The sequence below is a fragment of the Schistocerca americana genome, chromosome 5 (genome assembly GCF_021461395.2).
Source record: "Schistocerca americana isolate TAMUIC-IGC-003095 chromosome 5, iqSchAmer2.1, whole genome shotgun sequence".
Lineage (NCBI taxonomy): Eukaryota > Metazoa > Arthropoda > Insecta > Orthoptera > Acrididae > Schistocerca > Schistocerca americana.
This window is the reverse complement of record NC_060123.1, coordinates 407,546,034-407,566,250: the sequence shown is the minus strand read 5'-3', so window position 1 is coordinate 407,566,250 and position 20,217 is coordinate 407,546,034. Positions and strand designations below refer to the sequence as shown.

The 20,217-nt window shown below is 46.1% G+C and overlaps 1 protein-coding gene and 1 non-coding gene across 2 annotated transcripts in view; one reads left to right on the top strand and one right to left on the bottom strand.

Moving 5' to 3' along the window:
• Positions 1-20,217, bottom strand: part of LOC124615473 — a 222,239-nt gene that overhangs the window by 165,823 nt on the left and 36,199 nt on the right. The window lies entirely within an intron of this gene.
• On the top strand, positions 14,987-15,061 carry Trnap-cgg. Its single transcript has one exon. It is a non-coding gene; the product is annotated as a tRNA-Pro (tRNA).

Genomic DNA, 20,217 nt, shown 5'->3' with positions numbered 1-20,217 from the left:
CCTCACCTGTGCCCGTCAACACCGGCAATGGACTGTTTATGACTGGAAACATGTTACCTGGTTGGTCGAGTCTCGTTTCAAATTGTATAGAGCAGATGGACGTGTAGGGACGTGGAGACAACCTCATGAATCCATGGAACCTGGATGTCGGCACGAGAGTGTTCAATCTGGTAGATTCTCTGTAATGGTGTGGGACGTGTGCATTTGGAGTGTTATGGGACCTCTGATACGTCTAGATACGACTCCGACATGTGACACGTACGTAAGCATCCTGACTGATCACATACATCCATTCATGTCCACTGTGCATTCCACCGGACTTGGGCAATTCCAACAGGACAATGCGATACCCTCACACTTTCAGGATTGCTACAGAGTGGCTCCAGGAACACTCTTCAGAGTTTAAACACTTCCGCTGGCCTCCAATCTCAGCAGACATTAACATTACTGGGCATATCTGGGATGCCTTGCAACGTGCTGTTCAGTAGAGATCTCCACCCCATCGTACTCTTACGGATTTATGGAGAGGCCGGCAGGATTCATAGTGTCCGTTCCCTCCAGCGCTCCTTCAAACCTTATTCGAGTCCATGCCACGTTGTGTTGCTGCACTTGTTGCGTGCTCGCGGGGGCCCTACACGATACTACGCAGGTGTACCAGTTTCTTTGGCTCTTCAGTGTAGCTGTTTAATCACTGCATTCTATTATGACAGGTCCATCGACAAAATACGTCGTTCAGTCATATTAACGTGACCACCATCTATGTTCGGTAAAGTGCTACAAGCACTCAAAGAAGGCATGTGGCAGCACTAGCAGCCGAAGGTATACCAAACGTACCTGGGGAAACATGGAAAACAGTGTTGTTGTTGTTGTTGTCGTAATGCACAAACGGAGCTATTTATTAAACTATCAGGAGTGTCATGGGTGGAAGCATCTTCAGAACGGCTATGTTGTAAACTGTTCGTATGCAACCATGGTTAAAGTATACCACGTATTGGCGAAATGGCACTATTCAATACCACTGCAAACTCAAGTGTGTTGCACCATGGGACATGGGACATGGATGACAGGGACGAACGACAGCTCCGGAGGTATGAATGGCGGAACCGACGTCCTCTGTTGAGCATCTGACGGCCCAGATGGAACAAGGGGCTACCAATAATGACCTCATCGACCCTTCTGCGAACGTTGTTGCGTGTGGCCTGCCCTCCGCAGCAGGCACCTGGTTCATGCACTCATGCTGACTACTGCTCATCGGCTACGAAGGCTTGAGTTTGCAGTATCGCAACTGAACGTCCACTGGGTGGCGACAGATGGCCTTTTCAGATGAATCACGTTTTATGCTCCATCGGACACATGGCGGTTGGTGTATACAGAGTGAAACGTCTGAAATTGTAGGTTCCAGGCTGGAGGAGGGAGCGTTATGGTCTGAGGTATGTTTTCGTGGCATTCCCCAGTGATCTCGTCATTTCGGTAGGTACAATGGATCAGTACAGGTATGCAGTTATCCCTGGGGGCCATGTCCACCCTTACACGCAATCTGTTTTTCCTCAGCACTGTGCCGTCTACTTTCAGGACATTGCAACATTTGATAGCACACAGTGTGGGTGCGTCATTCGAAGAGCACCAAGATGAGTTTAGCGCACTCCACTGGCCACCAAACTTCCTGCATTAAAACCCAGTCAAGATCTTGGGACCACGTCGGTCGGGCTGTTCGCGCCACGGATCGTCTACTGAGAAACCTAGCGCAGTTGCCACGGTGCTCGAGTCGGCGTGGTTCCAGATTCCTGTTGATACCTTCCAGAACCTCACTGATTCCCTTCCTGCATATCTGGCAGTGGTTAATAAGGTTTTTGACAGGTGGTCACACTAATGTGACTAGACAGTATGTAGATTACCTGATTAAAAAGCATCCAGACACCTATTACTGGATATTGTGTCCACCCTTCACCTTTACGACTGCTTAAATTCTGCTGGGGACACTTTCAACGTGATGTCAGAATGCCTGTGGAGGGACAGAATCGAATTCTTCCTCAATAGCCGAAACCAGAGAAGTTAGTAATGCTGGACGCTGGGATCTGGGGCTAAGTCTACGTTCTAAGTCATCCAAAGGTGTTCCATTGGGTTCAGCCCAACCGACATAGTCCCAAGATCTTGACTGGGTTTTAATGCAGGGAGTTTGGTGGCCAGTGGAGTACGCTAAACTCATCGTGGTGCTCTTCGAATGATGCGCACACACACACACACACACACACACACACACACACACACACACACACACACACACAGTGTGCTGTCAAATGTTGCAATGTCCTGCAAGTAGACGCCACAGTGCCAGGGAAAAACAAATTGCATGTAGAGGTGGACATGGCCCCCAGGGATTGCTGCATACCTGTACCTTCCGAAATGACGAGATCACCGGGGGAATGCCACGAAAACATACCTCAGACCATAACGCTCTCTCAGTAGCCCAGTCCATTTCAAGAACTTTACTCTCCACAAACCACTACCTTAAAAATTTTACTTTGTGAATGGTTTTACTGTTATATTGATTCACACAATCGTCTACGAATTTTCCTCTACTTTGCGCATTACACAATGCTATAATGTGTGTTTATATCTTTCCGCATTTAGATTTTTCTAAAGCGAAACAAGGGGACCGCATCCTACCCAAGAGAAACTCCCCCATACCCTACCATCACCACCTCCTCATTAAACGGCTTTTTTATAGGCAGGTAACATTCACCAGATACTCGCTAATCCAAAACCTTCCCACCGCCAAACCCAAACTTTTCCATGGGATTGCCACAGGGTATAACATTTTCAGTTATTCATTTTCCAGTGGCGTCGATTTTTACGCCACCTCAAGTGTCGGTTAGCATTAACTACAGAAATAAATGAATTATGTGTAGCTGCTCTAATACTGTACGCTATTCTTTTTAAATCCCTATACAATTATCTTTGTGGTTGTTGGATTACTGGTAGCACTATGGCACTCATGAGCGATTCCTTCCGCTGATTTCATCTGATTTTTTACAGCCGCGCTCCGCAATACTCGACGGTTCCTGTCCATTAGAACATGAGGTCCGCCTGGTCTTTGTTTAGGTGTCGTCGTCCCTTCGCATTTCCACGTCACAGTCACATCACTAACATTTGAAGTGGGGAGCTTTAGAAAATTTTAAATGTCCCTGATGGATTTGTTACTCAGTTGACTTTATGTCGCGTCCCGGCACAGCCACACTATACCAGAATGAAGTAAGTGCGAGCTGCGTAGAGCAATCGGGACGTTAACGACAATGGGTTAGTTATAAATTGTTGTCAACCTTTATATCGGAGATGAGAGGGAGGGAGGGAATCTCCTTGATTTGAAGCAAATTAGTTTCCTGAAAATAGGTTACAGAATTGCAATAGGCAGAAAGGATTGGTTAGTTTCTATCAAGTTTATTCTCAGATATACTTATGTGAGGTGTTGGACCATAAACCCCTTAGTAAGATTCAGTCTATTTATTCGGACTTGCTACTTCAAAGCTAATTGCCAATACATATACGAAACAAGTACAAAGCAATTACTTGTTCTTAGTTAGCACTGAAATCTCTCTAAGTAACTGAGACAAAGACTCGCAGCCTCTGTTCAACACTATTCCAATGAAACTCTAAAAATCCTATTTGACCTGCAGTTCCTGAGTGTCCACCAGAATCTATCACCGTCTTCTCGTAGTTTAAGTCTTTATCAGCTGTATCGGCTGCTATGGGCCTACTCGGCCCCGCTGGCGTCTCGCTGCGGAATCTCCAAACTGCCGTCACTGGCTCTGAGTCTGCATCTGAATCTCTGCCCCTAGCTATTCCGCTGCCTGGCCTTTTATTTCGTTTCTCATGTACTTGGGTGCACACGAATTAATTTGTTTCACACGACCCTTTCATTTCTAAGTGATCGGATTGCACAAGATTGCCTATGGTTCCACACGACACTCTCGTTTCTAATTGGTCGGCTTGCGCAAGAATGCCTTCGATTCCCCACGATACTTTGGTTTCTAGCTGCACACAACTTAATTTGGTTCCATACGAGTCTTTTCCGCACGTGACTGACACTCTCTCTTGCTGTATTATCGCCCTAATGTTTGCATCTTCCATCGTGCAAGTTTGATTCATGCTGCTTCCTCTGGGAGGAAGTCAAACACTTAAGTTATTTTATCAACAAGCCATACTTGACAGCCTCCGCCGCTTATATTGTTCCTACGTCCTAGTGGACTAAGTCTTAATGTCGGTTGGCTGTTTGCCTATGGAGCCTGGACTCTTATTATGGTCACAAAAGCAAGAATAAAAATTAAAATTTTCTACAGTCACAACAATCCAACGACCAGTCTACGATCGAAGTCACTGAGTTCTCATGATCAGTCCAATCTGCTCTTACTGCTTGTCTACTCACAACACTATACTTTCCGCCTCTCGTGACGTCTAGTCACCAGTTCCTCGTTAGGTGGTGGTGGTGGTGGTGGTGGTGGTGGTGGTGGTGTACGGATACTTCAGACAGCTAAAGAACTATTTTATAGACAACTGATGATTGCTATACAATTGATTAAAAGCTATTGATAGATAACAAAATAAACGTTCAGTTGCAAAATACACAATGTTTATTCTTACCTACATGATAAAAATACTTTACTAAAGTCTTTGACCCACTTTCGTACAGCTTTGCTTATCTGCAGATGTAAGCTATACGGAAAGGTAGAAGACCCAAGAGAGAGAGAGAGAGAGTCAGAATGACGGAACTCGAGAAGAGAAGTGATGGGATATAAAAAAAAAGTGCAAGGAAGGGATTCCATCTATTGTCCAATTGTGAATTGAAGGCACAACGAGTAGAAGAATACCAGTTATAAGATTCGCTGAGGAACTTTCTACCCGAGTGAAAGTGAGGAAGAATTACAGGCCCTGTTAAATGTAATTAACAGTCTAATGACTATAGAATATGGATTGAGAGCAAACTGAAGAAACATGAAAGCAAAAATGAGTAGCAGAAATTATATTAGCGACGAAATTATCGAAATAGGCTAACACCTCCATGACGAAATGAAGGAATCCTGTTACCTTCCAAGCAATATCACGCATCGTGGACGGAACGAAGATATTATAAACAGGGCAGCACAAGGAAACAGGACGTTCCTCGCTGTGAAAGTCTTCTATTATCGACCACATACCTTACTCTGAGGAAGAAATTTGTGAGAATTTACGTTGGGAGCACAGCACTGTATGTGCTGAGAGGCACCCGTCGTCAGCTGCAATGAACTAGACACTGATTTTTGTTACATTACGATACAAGATCACTGTTGTTATAGTTACGACTTCAAAATTATTCGAAATTCCTTGTACTTGACTCTGAACGACAGTGCGGGATATGGACAGGACGCTGTAGATACGTATATCTCATTCTCCCAGCGAACGTTATCTGGCGTGATACCAGATGAAAACCCTGTGAGACCGTCTGAATTGGAATGTAGTATAATACGACAGTTGTCTACGACGAAGAACAGCCTGAACGAAGCTGTACAAATATTCAGTCAGAACTTGATAAAGTTCCAAAGTGGTGCAATGATTGGCAACTTGCTTTAAATGTTCAAAAATGTAAAACTGTGTACTTACAAAACGAAAAAACGTAGTATTCTATGACTACAATGATAGTGAGTCACAGGTGGAAACTTTAACCTCGTACAAGTACTTGGATGTAACACTTAGTATGGATATGAAGTGGAACCCTCACATAGACTCAGTCATGGGTAAAGCAAGTAGCAGACTTCGGTTCCTTGATAGAATACTAGGGAAATTCTATTAGTCGTGTGACCCATCCCAGAATATTGCTCAGGTGAGTGGGACCCGTACCAAATAGAACTAGCAGGCGATATTTGTAGCAGCATACATGGTCACAGGTTTGTTTGACCCGCAGGAGTGTGTCACTCAGACGTTGAAAGGGCTGAAGTGGCAGACACTTTAAGACAGACGGAAACTAGTCCGGGAAAATCTGACAAAATTTAAAAAATCGGCTTTAGATTTTGAGTCTAGCGATGTACTACAACCCTGTACATATCGCTCCCACAGGGATCGCGAGGAGAGAAATTAATTACAGCAGGCGCAGAGGCATTTAAACAATCATTTTTTCTCGTGCTCCATACGTGAATGGAACGGGAAAAAGCCGTAACAACTAGTGCAGTGGGACGTACCCCTCTCCTACGCTCTTTACAGTGGTTCGCTTAATATTCAGGGTGTTACAAAAAGGTACGGCCAAACTTTCAGGAAACATTCCTCACACACAAAGAAAGAAAATATGTTATGTGGACATGTGTCTGGAAACGCTTACTTTCCATGTTAGAGCTCATTTTATTACTTCTCTTCAAATCACATTTATCATGGAATGGAAACACACAGCAACAGAACGTACCAGCGTGACTTGAAACACTTTGTTACAGGAAATGTTCAAAATGTCCTCCGTTAGCGAGGATACATGCATCTACCCTCCGTCGCATGGAATCCCTCATGCGCTGATGCAGCTCTGGAGAATGGCGTATTGTATCACAGCCGTCCACAATACGAGCACGAAGAGTCTCTACATTTGGTACCGGGGTTGCGTAGACAAGAGCTTTCAAATGCCCCCATAAATGAAAGTCAAGAGGGTTGAGGTCAGGAGAGCGTGGAGGCCATGGAATTGGTCCGCCTATACCAATCCATCGGTCACCGAATCTATTGTTGAGAAGCGTACGAACACTTCGACTGAAATATGCAGGAGCTCTATCGTGCATTAACCACATGTTGTGTCGTACTTGTAAAGGCACATGTTCTAGCAGCACAGGTAGAGTATCCCGTATGAAATCATGATAACGTGCTCCATTGAGCGTAGGTGGAAGAACATGGGGCCTAATCAAGACATCACCAACAATGCCTGCCCAAACGTTCACAGAAAATCTGTGTTGATGACGTGATTGCACAACTGCGTGCGGATTCTCGTCAGCCCACACATGCTGATTGTGAAAATTTACAATTTGATCACGTTGGAATGAAGCCTCATCCGTAAAGAGAACCTTTGCACTGAAATGAGGATTGACACATTGCTGGATGAACCATTCGCAGAAGTGTACCCGTGGAGGCCAATCAGCTGCTGATAGTGCCTGAACACGCTGTACATGGTACGGAAACAACTGGTTCTCCCGTAGCACTGTCCATACAGTGACGTGGTCAACGTTACCTTGTGCAGCAGCAACTTCTCTGACGCTGACATTAGGGTTATCGTCAACTGCACGAAGAATTACCTCGTCCATTGCAGGTGTCCTCGTCGTTCTAGGTCTTCCCCAGTCGCGAGTCATGGGCTGGAATGTTCCGTGCTCCCTAAGACGTCGATCAATTGCTTCGAACGTCTTCCTGTCGGGACACCTTCGTTCTGGAAATCTGTCTCGATACAAACGTACCGCGCCACGGCTATTGCCCCGTGCTAATCCATACATCAAATGGGCATCTGCCAACTCCGCATTTGTAAACATTGCACTGACTGCAAAACCACGTTCGTGATGAACACTAACCTGTTGATGCTACGTACTGATGTGCTTGATGCTAGTACTGTAGAGCAATGAGTCGCATGTCAACACAAGCACCGAAGTCAACATTACCTTCCTTCAATTGGGCCAACTGGCGGTGAATCGACGAAGTACAGTACATACTGACGAAACTAAAATGAGCTCTAACATGGAAATTAAGCGTTTCCGGACACATGTCCACATAACATCTTTTCTTTCTTTGTGTGTGAGGAATGTTTCCTGAAAGTTTGGCCGTACCCTTTTGTAACACCTTGTATAAACGTAGATATAGATTTAACATGCGTGAGCTTTCATTTGTCGGCAACTAACTTGCGACACTAAACCAGTATGAAATTTCATTAATCAGGTCTATATTCATTCAATTCCTGTTTGTTTCTACTTCATGATTGAATTTCACTCAATACTGGTTTTAAGCGTACAGACTGCTTTACTGCTTTGTAATTTTTTTTTCCAAATATCTCTCTCGGATATTCGAACTCCAATTTCGTCGACTCCTCCATTGTGTTGATATTCGTAGTGCATGCAGAAATCATGGTAGGATATGAACAGTAACAATTCTTTCTTTTATTCGAATTGAACGTTTGTGGTGTCAGTTTTGTCTCGAGTTTATGCTGGCAATGAAGCCGTACCTACGCTGAACGAAATGGGCAGTGCCTAATGCGGAACCGGTCCGGTTTAATGAGACACGAAGTAGACGAATCGAGCCAGCTAACACTACACATCAAGCTGTCCTCTTGGAGAACCGGAGCTTTAACTCCTACACTCCCGCGCGAGTAATTAAGTCTGCGCCAGGCCAAGACAATGGGAGCAGCACCTGGGTAGACGTTATCTTTCAGCCAGTGAAGCAACGATAGGCGAGGAACACTTAAGGGGGGCGAGGGTGCCCATTTAGTGGGATGCGAGCTAAGTGGTGTAACACTCACTGAATATATATATATCTCTCTCTCTCTCTCTCTCTCTCTCTCTCTCTCTCTCTCTCTCTCTCACGCACACGCACACACCTCTCATTCCTCTAACAATAGTATTGTGCAGTATAGAAGGGACGCAACTTGGATGCGATGATGTTGAAATTTCCAAGTGAAAGGATGATGTGTTGCCATGGGCTGATAACGTTTATTATTTCTTGGAGTGTTTGCAGTCGTAAATCGAAAGGAACGTATCAAACAGGCGAAGTGTTTTAGTTTGGGAGAGTTTTGATGATTCGTTTATGCAAACCTTAATCGGAAGGTTTAACTTCACATCGATCGTTCTTTAAAGACCAATGTGGAAAACCTGCTACGGACATGGTAAAGCCGGAAGGCAGGTTTACCTACGCGCTCGGGTACTCTGACCTAGGCGATGTAAACCCATGGCAAAGGTTGCTAGGAAGACTGTACGATACCTGCAGTCATTACGAAACCATAGCAGCTGCGGGAACTCAAGACTATTTGTGAAAGGGAGATGGGTCTCTCATCTGCTTGCCTTTTGTAAAGTAATATTTGTGATTTCCGGACGACGAGTATATCGGAAATTCACCTTCGAGCACATAGCACGACAATGTGCTAGGCGAAAAGGGAACCGGGTGACCAATGGGGGCTCACTTTTATGGACTTTGGTGGTACAACCAGTGGAAAGAAAAATAAGGAGAAAAGCGCTTTGGGGTGTAGGAAAATGGATGTAGCGTAGACATTCTGGTGGAGGTGGTCTCACCTGTGGATGGTTGAATGCGGACTGCAGCGAGAGGCGATGCTAGTAATCTGCACAAGGTAATTGGGTAGGAGTTCTACTTGGAGCAGTGGTGAGACGCACTGTGTGTAGTGAAACGTAAAGTTACGAAGGTGATTCACTGTAGTTTGTTTACGGGTGGAGGGGAGAAATTATACTGGGAAGAAGGCTGGAGGACACGGAGCTTTCTGTTACTTTAAGTAGCGTCCAGGAGGTACTCTGAGTTTCTAAGGATGTTACTATCTTTGCGCTAAGCTTTACGTTTCTAGTTGGCTGATTGAACAATTTGCAGTGATGCAGATTAAGCGGCTTCCGCCGGTAACCTGTTTCCGAACAATTCACCATAGCAATACGTCAGGTGATTTGTCTCGTGCGCCCTGCATTGTAAAGAAAGAATAGATTATGGCCTCGTGTATGCCTTCGCTCGGCAACACGGAAGCTCCAGTAGGAAAGTTTCAGGCTTAACAGATGTCTCCGCATGCGGAAGCCTACGTATTTACTCAACGACATCGTTCAGGCAACTATGGCGCAGCGCAAAAACCCCAGTATACTATCTGATCAAAAGTGTAGGACACTAATTATAGGACATTAATATGGGGTTTATCCACGCTTCGCTTTTATGGCGGGTTGAACTCTACTGGGGACACTTCCAATGGGGGTGTCTAAATGTGTGAAGGAATGTTAGCGCATTCTTCCTCAAGAACCGAAACCAGAGAAGTTAGTGATGTTGGGGCTGGGGCCTGGAGAAAAGTGTAAGTTCTAACTCGTCTAGAAAGGGTTCCATTTGTTTCTGGTCGGGACTCTGGGCAGGCCAGTCCAAGAAAGTTGTTGTCCTCAAACCATTACCTCACTAACGCTGCTTTATGGCAGGGTGCATTGTCACGCCACTATGAACAGTCATCGCCTCTTTACTGTTCTACTGTACGCAGTACACGATGCTGCGAAATGTGTTCATACCCTTCCGCATTTAACGTTTCATTAAGCGCATTTAAGGGTTCCACACCCTAATCACGAAAAACACACCCATACTGCACCACCACCTCGTGTGTACTTCACTGTTGGCACCGCACTTGGTGACAGGTAACACTCTGCAGGCATTCATGTAACCCAAAACCTTCCAAACGGTACAGTGCGATTCATCACTCCATATGACTAGACTCCAGCCATCCATTGTACAGTGGCCTCGCTCTTTACACCACCTTAAGACTAGCTTCGCATTGACTAAAATCTGCGGCTTAAGAGGAGCTACTCAGCCATTGTACCCTATTTATTTAACCTCCTACTCTGAGTCATTGCGCTAGCTGGATTCCTGGCAGCACTTTAGAACTCACGAGTGATTCCTACCGCTGATTTAATGCGATTTTTTTCCTTTTTCTTTTACAACCACCCTTTGAAATGCTCGACAGTCCCTGTCCATCTGCACAGGAGGTCTGTCGGGTCTTTGTTTAATTGTGATCGTTCTTTCGTGTTTCCACTTCACAGTCACACTACCAACATTCGACTTCGTCAGATTTAGAAGGATTCGTTAATCAGGTGACATCCTACGACTAGTCCACGAACGAAGTCGCAGAGCTCTCGTGACCGAACCATTCTGCTGTTACTGCTGTACTGACAACACAGTTTTCTCTGTCTCATTTTATACTGGCAGGTCCGCTTCTGGTGGCATCTAGTGGTCAAAACTCCATTACACAGGGATCTCCGTATACGTATGCTGCTGCATCTACATCACATCCAAATGCAAATGCCTGGCAGAGGTTCATCGCACCCCCTTCACAATAGTCCGCAGCTCTTGGTCTAGTGGCCAGCGTTGCTGCCTCTGGCTCACTCGGTTCCGGGTTCGATTCCCGGCCGTGTTGGGGATTTTCTCTGCCCGCGGACTGAATGTTTCTGTTATTATCATCATCATCATCATCATCATCATCATCATCATCATCATCATCATCATCATCACCACCATCATCATCATCTTTCGTGACAGTTGCAAGATTAGGTTGAGTTAAACATTGGACTGAGCAAAACATTGGGACTTAGTACGGGCGCTGATGACCGCGCAGTTGAGCTTTCCACAAACCAAACATCAACACCTTCACGATAATTCTCTATTGTTCCACTCTCTAACACCTACATCATCCCGTGTTTCCCTTATTTTGTTATGATGATCGTTTCCCCCTATGTAAGTCGGCGTCAACAAAATATTTTCGAATTCGTAGGAGAAAGTTGGTTCAAACATGGTTCAAATGGCTCTGAGCACTATGGGACTTAACTTCTGAGGTCATAAGTCCCCTAGAACTTAGAACTACTTAAACCTAACTGACCTAAGGACATCACACACATCCATGCCCGAGGCAGGATTCGAACCTGCGACCGTAGCGGTCGACCGGTTCCAGACTGTAACCCCTAGAACCGCTTGGCCACCCCGGCCGGCAGAGAGTTGGTGATTTAAATTTCATGAGAAGATTCCTCAAAAATGTTCAAATGTGTGTGAACTGCTAAGGTCATCAGTCCCTAAGCTTACACACTACTTAACCTAAATTATCCTAAGGACAAACATACACACCCATGCCCGAGGGAGGACTCGAACCTCCGCCGGGACCAGCCGCACAGTCTATGACTGCAGCGCTTTAGACCGCTAGGCTAATCCCGCGCGGCAGAAAATTCCTCCACAAGGACTAATGCCATTGTTTTTTGGCGTCCACCGCAACTCTTGTATTATGTCTGTGACACTTTACTCTATTCCGCGATAGTACAAAAGTGCTGCTCTTCTTCAAAGTTTCTCGATAAACTCCGTTAATCGAATCTGCTAAGGATCCCAGAGCGCGCAGCAGTACTGCAAAGCCCGCATCTCGTGGTCGTGCGGTAACGTTCTCGCTTCCCACGCCCGGGTTCCCGGGTTCGATTCCCGGCGGGGTCAGGGATTTTCTCTGCCTCGTGATGGCTGGGTGTTGTGTGCTGTCCTTAGGTTAGTTAGGTTTAAGTAGTTCTAAGTTCTAGGGGACTTATGACCACAGCAGTTGAGTCCCATAGTGCTCAGAGCCATTTGAACCAAGTACTGCAAAAATATATCTGTTGCATCTTCTAAGCGTTCTGCCAATAAAACAGTCTTTCTTACGGCTTCCCCACAACATTTTTTATGTGTTATTTTCAAATTACATTGTTCGTAACTGTAATTCCTAGGTATTTAGTTGAAATGACAGCCTTTAGATTTGACTGATTTACCCTGTAACCGAAGTTTAGCGGATCCCTTTTAGTACTCATGCGTATGACCTCAAACTTTCAGTTATTTAGGATCAATTGCCAATTTTCGAATTATTTCGATATCATTTCTAAATCGTTTTGCAATTTCTTTTGATCTTCTGATGTTTTTACTAGACAATGAGCGACAGCATCATCTGCCAACAACCGAAGACGGCTGCTCAGATTGTCTCCTGAATTGTTTATGTAGATAACGAACACCAGAGGGTCTATAACACTACCTTGGGGAACACCAGAAATCACTTCTGTTTTACTCGATGAGTTTCCGTCATATAAGGGGCATAAAAAAAAAAAAAAAAAACGATCCGGAGGCATAATTACAAAACCAGTACTTGTATGTTAGAAGTATTGATCCTGGCTGTTGAGACACTTGTCACTGTGACACAAGGCGGTGAATGGCTGTCTCATAAAATTCCCGGGGCTGCGATGTTAACCAGTTCCGCACGTACAGCTGGACGTCGTCGTCCGAGGTGAATCGTTTGCTCCTCAGAACCTTTTTAAGGGGGACCAAAAATGGCGTAATCTTCTCATTCACTCCCTGCAGCACCGGACAACAGTGAATCCCCAGCGTTACTCGCAAACCTTTACCACCCTTCGCCAAGCGATCAAATCAAAACGACCAGGCAATCTCTGCTCCACGACAATGCAAAGCCTCATACGGTCAACACAGTCGCGGCTCTCTAGCAGAAATTGAAATGGGAGGTTCTCGGCCACCATCCATACAGCCCGGACCTCTCCCTGTGATTACGCCATTCTTGGTCCCATTAAAAAGGCTCCGAGTGGCAAGCGATTCACCTCTGACGACGACGTTGAGCTGTACGTGCGGAAGTGGTTAACAACGCAGCCGCGGGAATTTTATGAGACAGCCATTCACCGCCTTTTGTCACAGTGGGACAAGTGTCTCAACAGCCAGGATCAATACTTCTAACATACAGCTACTGCTTTCTGTAGTTATGCCTCCGACTCGTTTCTTTTTGAACGCCCCGTATACTTTCTACATCTACATCTACATCCATACTCCGCAAGCCACCTGACGGTGCGTGGCGGAGGGTACCTTAAGTACCTCTATCGGTTCTCCCTTCTATTCCAGTCTCGCATTTGTTCGTGGAAAGAAGGATTGTCGGTATGTTTCTGTGTGGGCTCTAATCTCTCTGATTTTATCCTCATGGTCTCTTCGCGAGATATACGTAGGAGGGAGCAATATACTGCTCGACTCTTCGGTGAAGGTATGTTCTCGAAACTTTAACAAAAGCCCGTACCGAGCTACTGAGCGTCTCTCCTGCAGAGTCTTCCACTAGAGTTTATCTATCATCTCCGTAACGCTTTCGCGATTACTAAATGATCCTGTAACGAAGCGCGCTGCTCTCCGTTGGATCTTCTCTACCTCTTCTATCAACCCTATCTGGTACGGATCCCACACTGCTGAGCAGTATTCAAGCAGTGGGCGAACAAGCGTACTGTAACCTACTTCCTTTGTTTTCGGATTGCATTTCCTTAGGGTTCTTCCAATGAATCTCAGTCTGGCATCTGCTTTACCGACGATCAACTTTATATGATCATTCCATTTTAAATCACTCCTAATGCGTACTCCGAGATAATTTATGGAATTAACTGCTTCCAGTTGTTGACCTATTTTGTAGCTAAATGATAAGGGATCCATCTTTCTATGTATTCGCAGCACATTACACTTTTACTTTTGATCAGCTAGCGCAGTTGCTATATTTGCAGGTGAGGAAGTAAAAAGGTAGGCTGTGCGTGGTTCTCTTCGGCACGGGCAGCGCCTGTCGCAACGGTACCGGCGCGCACCAAGTCACTCGTGGCGACAAGCGAGGCTCGGCAGTCAAGGCGAGCAGGCTCGTTCCACGCCACGCCACGCCACGGCAAAGCACAGCACGCGGGGGAACACGCCCCGAGAGGCACTACCGAGAAAAGAAAGCAAAAGGCGGCCGTTCCGTTATTATTTCTCTGCGCGGGACTCTCGAGTCCACCACGCGGACTGGACTTCGCGTTAGGCACGCCGACTGCGCGGCGAATGTGCTCACTTAATGCTCGATAGCCGTCGCCGCGAGGGCGAAAGTGTGGCCGATCGACAGGCGCCGTGGACGCGGTGTGACACGGCGAAAGCATGGCCCGGGGCGTCCGGCGGACACTGTCTCCTCGCTGCGACGGGTCGATTCTCGTATCTTATGATACACCACAGATTGCGAATATTTTTCCGTCTGCTTTTATAAGCGAGTGGTGAACACACGGAGAACATATATTGTGAAACTTCCTGGCAGATTAAAACTGTGTGCCGGACCGAGACTCGAACTCGGGACCTTTGCCTTTCGCGGGCAAGTGCTCTTCTTTCAGGAGTGTTAGTTCTGCAAGGTTCGCAGGAGAGCTTCTGTAAAGATTGGAAGGTAGGAGACAAAGTACTGGCAGAAATAAAGCTGTGAGGACAGGGCGTGAGTCGTGCTTGGGTAGCTCAGTTGGTAGAGCACTTGCCCGCGGAAGGCAAAGGTCCCGAGTTCGAGTCTCGGTCCGGAACACAGTTTTAATCTGCCAGGAAGTTTCGTATCAGCGCACACTCCGCTGCAGAGTGAAAATTTCATTCTAGAAACATATATTGTGTTCTAACATTATCAATTACCTCTAAGAGAAAGGTCTACTGACACGCAATCAACACGGATTTTTTTTTTTTTAAATCGTTCTTATGAAACACAACTAGCTCTTTACACACACGAAGTTCTGAGTGCTACTTGACAAGGGATTTCAGAGTGATTCTGTATTACTAGATTTCCAAAAGGCTTTTGACCCTGTGCAACACAACTGGCTTGTAGTGAAACCTGCGAAACAGTGGCGGCGAGCTCAATTCTGCATTCAGGCGGTACGTCGTTACTTTGAACAGTTTGTGAGAGATACTCTGACCCTTAGCAAGATGCACAGAATGACATGTTTAATGAACAGCTTCTTCTACTGACCTACTGACAACGACTACCTCATAACCGAGATTTTCACTTTGGGATCCGCGCTGGTCAATAAGGAATCCGATCAACGGGACGTGTATAATGTTCATTGTTGTCGATATAAGCTGTCTTATTCAGTGCGAAGATTAGTTAAATGCAGCAGCTCTCCACGCCAGTCCCTTCATCGCTACATAACTACTTAACTACAGCAACCTCCTTGCTGATGTCAGGTCTTAGTTTCTCCTTACAATTTTTATCCCCCGCTCTTCCCTCCATTACCAATTTGACAGTTCCATAATGTCTCAGTACGTCTGAAGTACGTATTCACAACTCGAATAATCAGCTTATTCAAATACTGGCAATAGGCTCAAAACAAATAACTCGTATTACTAATATAGTTTTGGGACTGAAATTTACAACGTAATGTCACAAAGGCTCTGTATGGAGCCGTGTCTGGACGGTAAAATCCTTACACTCCTTGGAGCAGATGAAATACACTTAACAGTCTCAGCAGCGTTGAGTGTGTCAAAAATCATTTCATGTCTTTCAAGGGAAGGTTAGATTAATATCCCCTCGATGACGAGGTTGATAGAGGCAAGTCGCAAGGGTGAGGAAAGGAAACTGACAGTGCCCTTTTCATAGGATCAGTCCTGGAGTTCTCTTAAGTAATTTAAGGAAATTAGGGGCAACCTACGCCAGGATGGTCGGACGGGGATGCGAACACTGCTCATTACGAATGATAATCTAATATCTTAGCTACCTAGTTCGGTTCGAGGTTCCAGTACCAAAAAAATGTTCGTCACTGCCCAGTTCAATGTCGATCAACTGTAACAGTTCCCCATGAAATCTAGTACCTTGCCTAACTACATCATGAAATTCAGTGATGTCTGCAGCTGTCTCAAAAGTTGCGTCCGAGGATTCAACTGTAGACAAAGTTCCATATGACTTCTATGTAGCAATATGTGTTCAACGTACACGGGGGCAGAGTGAATAGTCCGTGTACCAGTCATAAAACGGCCTATGTCTCTCTCACATCTGTTGCAGAGTTGCGGATTTAGGAAGTTTGAGCTAGACGACTTTTGTGCTATGGGCTCGTGATGTGGGTAGAGATCGTGATGGACAGGCGTACAGTGCACATTTTCGTTAGTCAGTGGGATTCAGGTAAAACCAGAGTTACAAAGTTCAGATTCTTCAACCACACAAGCTAGTCTTCAGAGACGAAACTGATCCAGATTTCTTCTGTGTGGGCTATATTGAACGAAAGAAATAAGATGAAGACAGTGTAGCTGTTGTGAAAACGTAGATTTCTGGAACAAATACTATACTGCTAATAAACCGCCAGTTAAATTCTTCTTAGAAAGGAGACTTTTTTTTTTTAAGATAGGAGATCAAACTACGATGTGATGAGACTCTGGGTCACAAACCAAGCTAATAAATGGTAGTGTCACTGGCTTCTGATAGCGATCTCCTTATCTTACTGCCATGGCATGTAGTGATAGTAGAATCGAGGTATTTGCGGCAATAACGACGCTGGAGGTTAGAGTAGCTACATGGGACGTGAATGTCGGACTGATGCTGCTTGAAGTCCAGGAAAAAGATAGGGGAGGGGGGTTCTCAGGGCTCATATTCAGCGATGCAGCAAGAGGCATCACTCCCACGCCCAACCCCCAGCCTGCTCGATGATGAACCCCATTGACTGGAGTAGAATTGGCTTCAAACTGAGCCTCGATGACCTGCGAAGACGTATCTGGAGATGTCCCAGACAGCAATGGGATACCAACCTCACTATCGCTCGCCATATGGAACGGCAACCAGAAGTAATGGTGTGCAGTACTATTTTACAGCCGGACCCATTTGGCTGCCGTCTGCGGCGCTCTAAGAGCACGGTGTTTCGGCAGCGATATTATACATCCCACTTTTTGCTGCACTTTGTGACAAGTAATCCTGGCCTGACATCTCAGCAAAATATTGCCCACCAGCAGACGGCGAGAGTTTATGCTGCTTGTCTTCCTGCTCGCCCAATCCTACCTTGGAAAACAAGGTCTATGGATCTCTCTCAAATTGAGAACATTGGATCATTATCCGCAGGGCCCTCCAACCAGAAAGGGATTTTGACGATCTAACGCACCGATTGCACAAATCTGGCACAATATCCCTCAGGAGCAGATCCAACAACTATCAGTCAATGCCAAGCCGAGAAATGCTTGATTAAGGGCGAGCGGTGGACTAACGTATTATTTACTTGCTCAGTTTGTGAAGCTCTCTCTCTTAAATAAACCATCCGTTTTTTCTGACAGTGTACTCATTTGAACATATACATCACATCTACTGATTTCCGTACCATATGGTTGGTTGGTTGGTTTTGGGGTTTGATGGGGGCTAAACATCGAGGTCATCAGTCCCCAGTTCCAAACAGACATACTTGTAAAAGGCCTATACAGTAAAAGCGTAACCTCTGCACACAGAGGGAGGGAACACCAAGGTGTATAGAGCTAAAATGAACACCGCCGTAACACAAAATAGAGGTCACTTAAAAGGAGCAGAGCAAATAGTTAACTAGAGTAATACAGACTACAGTGGTTGATGGATCAGGTAAAAGGTCAACACTCAACGACAAACGAAGAACCTCCAGCTGGAAAACGTTGATAGAGGTACCAACACAACTTGTTACCGTAAAAGACGCTATTTTGGTATCCACGTCACAATTAAAAGTCGCTGGAGTGGGTGTAGCCTGAGAAATCGTGTGAGATCGCCCACACTAGAGCGAGTGATAAAACCCAGCTGCATGGATAAAACGTAAAACTGAGTCAGCTATAGCGGCATCGTCACTGAGAATTAAAATAAGTGCACCTGGTAAATTAAAGGACTGCCGCAAGGGGGCTAAAAGGGAGCAGTCCATCAGAAAATGGACCACTGTCAGCCCTGCATCACAGCGACACTTGGGCGGGTTCTCACGACGAAGGAGATAACTGTGGGTCAAACGCGTATGTCCAATTCGGAGACGGCAGAGAGCAACTGAGTCTCTACGCTTGCATCTCAAGGATGAGTTCCATACGACCGTGGACGACTTGACCATGCGGAGCTTATTTGGCGTGTTCAAGACGGACCATTCAGAGCTCCTGACATTGCGGACCTTGCGATGTAGGGCTGACCGGAAGTCTCTATCCGCGAGACCAAGCTCCAGGGTGGCGAAGTAGTGGCCTGCTTGGCCAACCGATCGACACGTTCGTTTCCTGGGAAGCCGATGTGGCCCGAAGTCCACACAAACGTCGCTGAACGACCACACTCAGCCAGAGCAAAAACAGCATCCTGAATACCGAACACCAAACGGTCCCGAGAAAAACACTGGTCGAATGCTTGCAACCCATTCAGGGAGCGACTGCATATGACAAATGACTCCCCACGGAGGAGGAAAGGTGAGCGAGTGCACGATAAAGAGCAACCAGCTCCGCAGTGAAAACACTGCTCCCACAAGGCAGGGAATGTTGCTCAACGTAATCGCCGTGGATGAAAGCAAACCCAGTGCGTCCATCGACCACAGAACCATCGGTGTAGACTACATCTGCATCGCGAAACGAGGCAAGAAGAGCCAGAAATTGGTGACGAAGACTGGCAGGTGGAACGGAGGACTTGGCGTCGCAGGACTTATCCAAGCAAAGCCGCAAGCGAGGGAGAGACCAAGGAGGGGTAGAGGAAGAGGGCCGGAAGGATGGAGGAAGGGGAAAGGACTCGTACCATATGGACAATTCCTACATGGTAGCTTATTTTTGTTTGTTTGTTTCAGTGTATTTCGATTAAGCCGTATCTTGTTCTATGCTGTTCGAGAAAAATTAAATAATATCCCGATTTCACTGGAGTTTTGGACAGAAGTAATATACTGATCACGTAACTAGCTGCGTGTCAATGTCAGCTAAACTGGCGACAAACGCAGAAGAACCTGCTAGCGACTCACTTTCCTCGGCATCTGTGAGGAGCCTTCAAAGTCCAGTCCTGAGAACTGGAGAGTGTGGGCCGTCGCCCACGTGGCCGTCCTGCAGGCGACCTTGACCCTTGGGGCCGGAAGAGGACTAAACAGCTACGTGCGCCTCGCCTCGCCGCCGTCTCGTTGCTCGTGTTGGCAGTCAGCCCCGACCGTCGCCCTGGCGCCGCCACCACCTCCTCCTCCTCCACCTCCCAGTCCTGTTTGCATAATGAAGGCTCTGCGCGCCCGATAGCGGCGTGGAGGCGTGAGGTGCCACTCCGTGACGAAACGCTCCACTTTGTATTATGCATTTCATGCCCGGCGCTCTCGGCGGTAACGCGTGTAACAACCGGTAGAGGCACCGCCCGCTACAGACAGCGCCTAAAATAATATATGACATTCTGAAATACTATATTTTACGGCGGGTAGCCGAAATTTTATTTATCACCTCGAAACACCAAGTTCACGACCCTGACATTTGGTGATGGTGTCCTTCACGTATTTACCCTCCAATGCGGCATGTTTTTCCCATCAATGGATGCCTAAGACCACTAGAGGCTGCCCAAAAGGAGTAGTTTTGTCTCCTCTATTGTGGAATCTAGTGATTAACGAACTCATTGAGGAACTAAATTCCAGACAATGCTTCTGCCAAGGATACCCAGATGACCTGGTCATAGTAATACTTGGCAAATTCACTGACACAGTTAGAAATGCGGCACAAGGAGGGTTGGACATTGTGCAAAAATGGTGCATTAAACAGGATCTGAGAGTTAATCCT